Raw genomic sequence first — 8,631 nt, forward strand, 5'->3', positions numbered from 1 at the left:
TGTCATCTGTTCCTCAAATCTTAGTATTAATTGTTTGGGTTGCAATTTGCTGTTTTTGTATGATTTCTAATTTTTTATTTAGTTGGTGTTTTCTTGGAGTGTTTTCCTGAATTTTTCTGAAATTGTGTTGTATTTTCCTTGCTTGTATCCATAGTTTTCTTCATCTTCCTTGTCATCCGTAGAAAAATTCTAAGTATCACTCCTTTGAATTCCTTACAAGTAGTTCCAGTGCCATGTCTCCTTAGAAAGGCCTGTGGCTCTGCGTTTGGGTCATTGGTTCGAGTCCCTGTGTCAGTTCTTCGTGTGAAGTGAAATTGTTGCGTCAGGAGCATCATGGTGGTGCTATCTTTGTGCGTAACCGATGGTTGTGTGTTGGTGTGTTCTTAGGTACTGATCCCCTGTCTCCTGGGGGTGTGACAGAGACTGTGCGTGCATGGGCAGTTTGTGTAGCACAGATGAAGGCAGAGTTCATGGGTATCGGCTGCTGTCTGTGGATGATCGTGTGGTACAGCAGTGTTAGTGACTATCACTCAGTAGGTGGAGTTCAGGAAGTATGGCTTCACTATTAAATTTAAGGCTTGAATTTTTTTTCTTGTTTTATCAATCATTTTATTGGGGCCTCTTATAGGTTTTATAACAATCCATACATCAATTGTATCAAACACATTTGTACAGACGTTGCCATCATCATTTTCAAAATATTGTCTTTCTACTTGAGCTCCTCTTTTTTCTCTCCTTCCTCCACCCTCCCACCCTTGTGAATCCTTGATAAATTGTTATCGTTTTCATATCTTACATCACCTGCTGTCTCCCTTCACCCGTTTCTGTTGTTCATCCCCACGGGGGGTTGTAATACATTGATCATTGTGATCGTTCCCTTTTTCTCCCCCTTCTCTCCGCACCTGACCCTTACCCTCATGGCATCACGACTCCCATTACTGTTCCTGAGGGGTTAATCTGTCTTGAATTCCATGTGTCGAGAGCTCTTGTCTGTACCGGTGCACATGCTCCGGGCTAGCAGGATTTGTAAGGCAGAATTGCAGTCATGGTAGTTGAGGGGAGGAAGCATTAAGGAACAAGAAGAATGTTGTGTGTTTCATCAGTGCAGCTATGCTGCACCCTGGCTGACTCGTCCCTTCCATGTGCCCCTTCTGTGAGGGATGTCCAATCGTCTACAGGTGGGCTTTGGGTCTCCACTCCCACCCGCCGCATTCGCATTGCTATGATGGTTTGTTGGGGTCTTCTGATGCCTCTTCAGTTCTTCCACGTGAGAAATGCCCAGTGTGTCCTTGCCTTTGGGCTCACCCCAGTTCTTTATGCATGCACTAGAATGCTTTCTCTCGTCTTCTTGAGATGCCCTTTGAAATCTGCTCCACTTGCATTTCATCATTTCTTTCCTTTGCCTTAGTTATTCTTTGCTCAAGAGGAAATTTCAGTCTCTTCAGACATCCATTTTATTTCCTTTTTTCCTCTTTATTAATTGGTGTATAATATTTTTTACATCATCCCCAAACTTATCTGGTCTTCATTCTTAAGTGTTCGATGTGTAAAATAGATTCTTGAGGTGACATAAATTGAGGTGGGATATAGATTCTTGAGGTGGCATAAATTGAGGTGGGATATACTCCCGGTCATATTTTAGCACTTGTGAACTTGTTTTAATTGTCTTCAGCTTGAACTTGAACTCTTATCTGAACAATTAGGGGTCTGTTCTGCACCCCGTCCATAGACTTGCTCTGACTGATGATGTTGAGCTTCTCTCTCATCTCGTTCCAGAGATGCAGTTCAACTGATTCCTGTGTATCACATCTAGAGAGATCCACACATATACTGGTTCTGTTGCTGTCAAAGGTATTTGCAATGAATAGACCATTGATCTTGTGAAATTCTATTACACAATCTCCATTATCATTCTGGCTCCGTGGCCATATTTTCCAACTACCAATCCTTCCTCTTTGTTTCCAACTTTCATCTTCCAGTCTCCAGTAATTAGCAATGCATCTCTGTGGGGGGAGGTCAGATGCTTACAGGCATCCTCGCTAAGGGCGATCAGTTGCCACACTGCAGGGGGCCTCACTCCCTGCTTTTAAGGACCATGGACAGGCCTGCAGTCATCTACTTGGTTCCTGTAGGTGGGGTTCACACCCTACTGATAATGGTTCCTACGGAGATCCAGCTGCCATCCTGAATCTGGGATCCGTCCATCTTGTCACATGTATACCCCCAATCCCTCCTCTTCCTATTGCGTGTATGTCCCTAGACCACCGCCTCTCACTGCTGTATAACCTATAGTGCAACCCCTTCCTGTGACGTATGTCTTTACCTGTGGGCTTGCATGCCCCCAAAGGTATATAGGCCTGGGTTAGCAAGAGAGAGTCTCTCCCCCCTCTCCCCACCTCTCTCTGCTCCTCCCTTGACCTCTCCTCTCCGGTCCTTTCTCCCTTGTTCCCTTTCCCCTCCTCCTTCCCTTCCCCCTCTCTCCACATGGACCACCAAGCAGGCCTAAGGTGAGCAATGCTACCACAAAATGTGTCTGACTCCATTATTTTAATATCTTTTATCTCTCATGTTCTCAATGACTTTAATATAATATTTATATATCTCAACCGTATAATTGTGCTAATTAAGCTCACAATTAGTTGTGGGGGGGGGCTGGCATCCCCCATTTCCAAGCACACATCTCCATTGCATGCTTGATTAAGTTCATACCACAAAAACTGTAAAAATCTTCAGTTTCTTTATCTTTCCCACTAGTGGTTGATGCATAAATTTAAATAATGGTTTATCAATTAGTCTTCTTTGTGGGCTTATGAATATTATCTTATCTCTGACAATGTGGTTCTTCAGAATAGAGCTTAAAATGTTAAACAATGAACGCAATGCTATTTCTCTTCAATTTGTCCTTCCTGGCAGGCACCCATGTGATTGTCTGATTCAAAATGCCCTGTATCAATCCATTTGTGCTCAGTAATGCTTAGAACATGGACCTTCTTGCATTCGATTGCGTTTTAGATGACTTCCAATATTCCTAGATTCACATTTCCATGTTCTGATGTGCAGATATTTCTGTTTATTTTGAGTCATACCACATCAGTGACTGAAGTCTCAAAAGCTTTGTTCTGTCCACACCATAAAGACCCACTCTTTGAAGACATAGATTTCCCCCAATTTTGTTTTGGGTGCTTTCAGCCCAATAGGCTTACATTCTGACACTATATCAGACAACGTTCTGTTGCTACTGAGAAGGTTGTACATTCTGACACTATACCAAACAATGTTCTATTGCTACTTGTCGTGGATACTTTTTCAGAAGTAACCCTCCTATTCCTTTTTCCTAGTCTGAAGCTCCACCAGAGGCGTTCCCGCTGGTATTTGAAATGCTGGTGGCGTATCTTCCAGCATCACAGCAACATGCAAGCCACCGCAGTCTATGCTAAACTGACAGCTGAGTTCCAAGAAGTAGCAATGGGATATTCTAACAGCTCATTTCGGCAGCCAATACCTGGGCACTGTGAACTATGGCCATGGACACAATGTCAGCTGGTGGTCACAGGGGAATGATGGTTAGACCTCTGAGTTGTATATTAAAAACAAATAACAACAACAACAGAAATGGGAGTAGTGATACCAGGGGAGAGAGGGTGGGGAAGAAACCGAGGGGGAAGGGAGACGATGGTGGGTGTAAGATAGGAAATTAATAATAATGTATCACTTATCAATGAGTCACGAGGGTGGGAAGTGGGGAGGGAGGGTAAAAAGAGGGACTGATGTAAAATGTTTAGAAAATAACGAGGGCAACATCTGTGCAAATATGCTCGATACAATTGATGTGTGCGTTGTGATAAGAGCTGTAAGAACCTCCAATAAAATGGTCTTACACAAAATTAAAAAAAACCACTTTGTTAAAAGGCGGTCAAGTGAGAGAAATAATTGGAAGGAATCAGAGTGTGTTACGTTGGGAAAAGGGAAAAGAGAGCGAAACACCGGATGATATGATGACACAGGGAAGTAATCAAATATGTTTTCTTTTCCTTTTTTGTGCCCTGGGAGTGAAAATAAGGATGCTAAACTTATGACAATGTTACCGCTACATAGAATAACGTTGAAAACGCCTAGAGAATTTGCTATCTAGCAGGCATTGTGCCAGACGTGTTTGATGTGTCGTCCTATCTGCCCCTCAGACATCACTGGAAAGTTGATTATGACCCATCTTCTAAACCACGGGACTCAGGCTCTGTGAGTCAAGAACTTTCCCAAGGTCACATAGCTGGAAACGAAGGTCACAGATGGCTCAGTTATTGTTCCTTTCTTCTTTCCTTTCCGGAGACCACAGCACAGGGTGGAAGACCTTTCTGAAGGGATCGATGTTTGCATGTTTTGATCATTTGGTCTTGTCATGAGAGGGAAAACAAGAGGCGGAACTGAAGAGGTGCCGGTGTGCAAGATGCTGTGTGAGGCTCACGGAATCTGCCACAGCTGCTTCTGAGGCAGGAGGCGTGTCTCCTCCCGGCTATTTGTGGCTTTGGCGCAAACTGTTAGAAAGAGAATATCCAGCATAACCGATGCCTCCAAGCACAATTCCACAGCTCCGTCCAGCATGTGCTTTGTGACCTGCAAAACACGTGCCCTGCTTTCAGTGTCTGTGGTAGTCTGGGTTGACTAGAGAAATAATCCAGTGACACTTACAGTGGAAGAGAGAGCTTTAGATCAAGAAGTAATTATAGATCAAGCAAACATCCTGCAGGGGAAGACCAGCCCAACACAACTAATCAAGGGTTCAATAGGTGCAATTGTATGGTTTAAAAAAAATCGCTATATATATCTATATAATAAAGTGATAGAGAATAAGGAGAAATAGAAGAGAGATTGAAATAATGGAGTCAGACACATTTCATGGTAGCATGCTCACCTCAGCCCCGCTTGGTGGATGGGAGACTGGAGGGCAGGAGAGAGGGGGAGGGGGAGGAGGACAAGGGGAAAGGGAACAGGGAGTGAGGACTGGGGGAGCATGGAGAGAGGGGAGATCTTTATTACTAACCAAGGCTTATATATTTGGGTGGGGGGGGGCGTGCAAGCCTACTAATCACAGATAAAGACATGTCACAGGAAGGGTTATATAGCACTATAGGTTATACAGCAATGAGAGGGGGACATCTAGGGATATACAAGCAATAGGAAGGGGAAAGGTAGGGGACATCCAATAAACTGCTATATGTAAAGTTGACATGACACGTTATAACTACCACAGTGTCCCTGGCAAACTCTGTGACTCTTCCCCCTCCCACGAGCCCAGTCGCTATGTTCTTTCTGCTGCCCTCCCTAAGAAATCCACTTTCAGCTCCCAGCTGGCCAGCCAGGGACCCCTTTCAGGGAGAATGCCGACTGAGTCTCCAAGGGCTGCATTTCCTTGGCAGCTGCTTAGTATGGGATTGTTCGAGTCTGATTGGACAACTGACAGGATGGGCAATCGAGTTCTTTGGAGTGGACGTCCAGTGTGGGGACATTTGCTCCTGACTTGGTCTGGGTAGGGAGAGAGGTTGTGGCTGGCTTCTCTGAGACAGAGTTCTAGGGCCAAGCTGATGACTATGAAGTGACCCAGGTTCTACCTGAGCTGTGCGGAGGGAAGGGAAGTGGAAGAAGCACAGGGGGGTCTAATGAAACTTTGGGCTCAGTGGACAAGGTACAATCTAGAAATTCAGAAAATTCCTATTCACAACCACCATATCCAAATTCGTATCTAGCTATCATCAATGTTTCTGCCTAGGTTTGATAGGGTCCTGCAAACATCCCATGACCACCTCCAAACTCTTGACTTCTTTCCCCAATGCAGCTGTTCCTTCCCTCATCCCGATCTCATCAAGGGTCCTGGCCCCCAGTCCCTGGATCAGGAATCCTGGCTGTGCTGTGGTGTGGGGTCTTATTAGCTGAGGCTGTGGGGCAACAACCATACTCTCCCTGTTTCTTGGTCTATAAGTTGTAGAGGATAGATTGCTTGGAGGATGTGTGCGGTACAATGGTTACTTCGGCATCTGGTGTAGAGGGAGTGCTGGCCAACACTGACCACTTGTTCTTATAGTCACCACCTTGCTTGCTGAACGTGAGGAGGGCATGAAGCATTGAGGCAATGTCTATGTCTTTCATAGATTACCGAATGTCATCCTCATTCTGTGCCTTACTGTAAGCATAATCACCTTCATTTTACAGAGCCAATACTGGACCTAGGGCGTTAAAGTGTCTGAATTCACTACAGTAAGTCATGGAATCAGGATTTGAAAGTGATTTTTTTCAAATTCCAGAAACCAGGCTCTTTTGGGGAGCCCTGATGGCCTATTGGGCTACAGGTTGGGCTGCTAACTACAAGGTCAGCCCTTTGAAGCACCAGTTACTCCGTGGGAGAAGAAGGAGTTTTTCTACCCCCATAAAGCGTTATCATCTCAGAACCCCACCGAAGCCGTTCTGCCCTGTCTGACTGGGTCGCTATTCGTTGGAATTGACTCGTTGGCAGTGAGTTTGTCTGTCTGTTTTTCAGAGTTTCTTCCTAGTGCCCTGAGCTGAGCCTTGGGAAATCCTTAGTGCAGCTGTCTTGTGGTCCATGATCTGCACAGTTCTGGACACAGAGATAGATTCACAAAGTAGCCGATGGCCCTGGAATATCACTCATACTGTGCTCAGATGTCGGGTGGTTATTACCTTTGTTTACTACAGAGACAGTGACTGTGCACAATACTTAAGCATGTTGTTGTTCAGCTTTGTAATCTCAAGTGTGGTGTTTCTATTCCTTAGAATCCTCTTAAGGAACAAACAAACAAACCCTATCCTGACCTTGGAGGTGAGGCACCAAAAGAAACAGGCGCTCCCTTGTTCTCACTTACAGGCATCAGATGGACCACATCACCATCTCCCATGTGGCTAGCCCGGAGCTCTCAGGTAACGTGAAAAATCTCAGTCAGGTCCCCAGGGTTGGGTTCTTGGTGTGACTACAACAGCAAACAACAGAGACCCAGTGACCAGACTCTGGGAGATGGCAGAGACCCTGGTGGAGAAGCTGGAGCTTGACCCTAGGACCCTTTACTGATGTGACGAGAGGCCCAGCTGGAGAGCGCTCTTGTGTGCCAAGGAACGCTCAGCCTTGCTCCACACCTACGTGTTCAAAAGCAAAGATGTCACTTTGAGGAGTACTTTGTCGCTAGCTGTTGGATTTTCAATCTCTTCACACGCAAAAGTGGGGCAGTGAATAAGGAAGGGCAAAGAAGAATGGATGCTTTGAAGGATGGACGGCCAGAAGGACCACATCTGTCTTGGGAGCAGGGCAGCCAGACGGTTCCATAGAAGTAAGGGTGGTGAGACTTCTTACATATGTAGGGCATGCCATCAGGAGATAGCAGTCCCTGTAGACCAGTGGTTCTCAACCTTCCTAATGCCACGACCCTTTCATATAGTTCCTCATGTGGTGGTGACCCCCAACCATCAAATGATTTTCATTGCTACTTCATCACTGTCATTTTGCTACTGTGATGAATCAGGCGACCCCTGAGAAAGGACCATTTGTCCCACAATGGGGTTGCGACCCACAGGTTGAGAACCGCTGCTGTAGGTGGCCATCATGCTTGGTAAAACAGAGGGACAGTATGAAAAAGGAAGCCGATACCAAGGGCTTAATAGAAAGAAAATGTTTTGAGAATGATGATGGCAACAAATGTACAAATGTGCTTGGCACAATGGATGGATGGATGGCTTGTGATCAGAGCTGTACGAGCCCCCAGTAAAATGATTACAAACAGGAAGCCTCTCACAGAGCACAGGCTGAACCTCAAACGAGTTTTATGTGACTGCTGCTGTTGTCGGGTCCCCTCAATCTGCTTCTGCTTCCCAGCGACCTGACTCCTAGTTCACCACAGAACGGAACACCGTCTGGTCCCACGCCAAGCTCACAATCTATGTGATGTTGGAGCCCATGGTTAACGTCTCCTTGCAGTCGTGCCAGCTTCCTGAAGGTTTCCAGGAAGAGACGGGGTCCGCTTAGTAGGGCTCGGCTGAAAAAGAACAAACTGAACTCATACAACAACACGGGGGCAGGTTAGCTAGTCAAGAACATAAGCACAGGCTTCCTTGTGCTTATTGACTGTTCTGTAGTGACCAAGTCTGCTAGAGTTCCAGGAATCCTGTGGGCCGGTTGATCCCTTCCTCATCTCCAGAATCCAGGAGGGAAGGCCTGGCATAGCATGGGCAAAAGAAACGTATGTAGAGAGATCAGGTCGGAGAGGCCAGGACTCCTGCCAGCTCTTGCGCTAGTCTGGCCCATCCCACGGCACCCTGTCAGGTGGGTCTCAGCATAGCGATAGACGGTCTCCACCTGGGCACCCAGGAGGACTTTTCACTGTGTCCCCAAATGTTTACACCAGGGGACAGCAGACTTGACATGGAAGAGCCAGTTCTGTCCCTCACAATAATTTAAAAATGATTTGAGGGCCCGAAGGATCGTTTTACAAACAAACGAAGCCACCATTCTCTGAATAACGTGTTTTAAAAGAAACCAGGATCGTTGCATTTTCATTTTCAATTTGACTCCAGAGTCACACATACGTCCTCAGAGGGCCACATATGGCGCTCCAGCCACAGTTTGTAAACCCC

This window comes from Echinops telfairi, unplaced genomic scaffold, assembly GCF_000313985.2.
Source record: "Echinops telfairi isolate 266 unplaced genomic scaffold, ASM31398v2 ScPeMD7_7417;HRSCAF=8455, whole genome shotgun sequence".
Classification (NCBI taxonomy): Eukaryota; Metazoa; Chordata; class Mammalia; order Afrosoricida; family Tenrecidae; genus Echinops; species Echinops telfairi.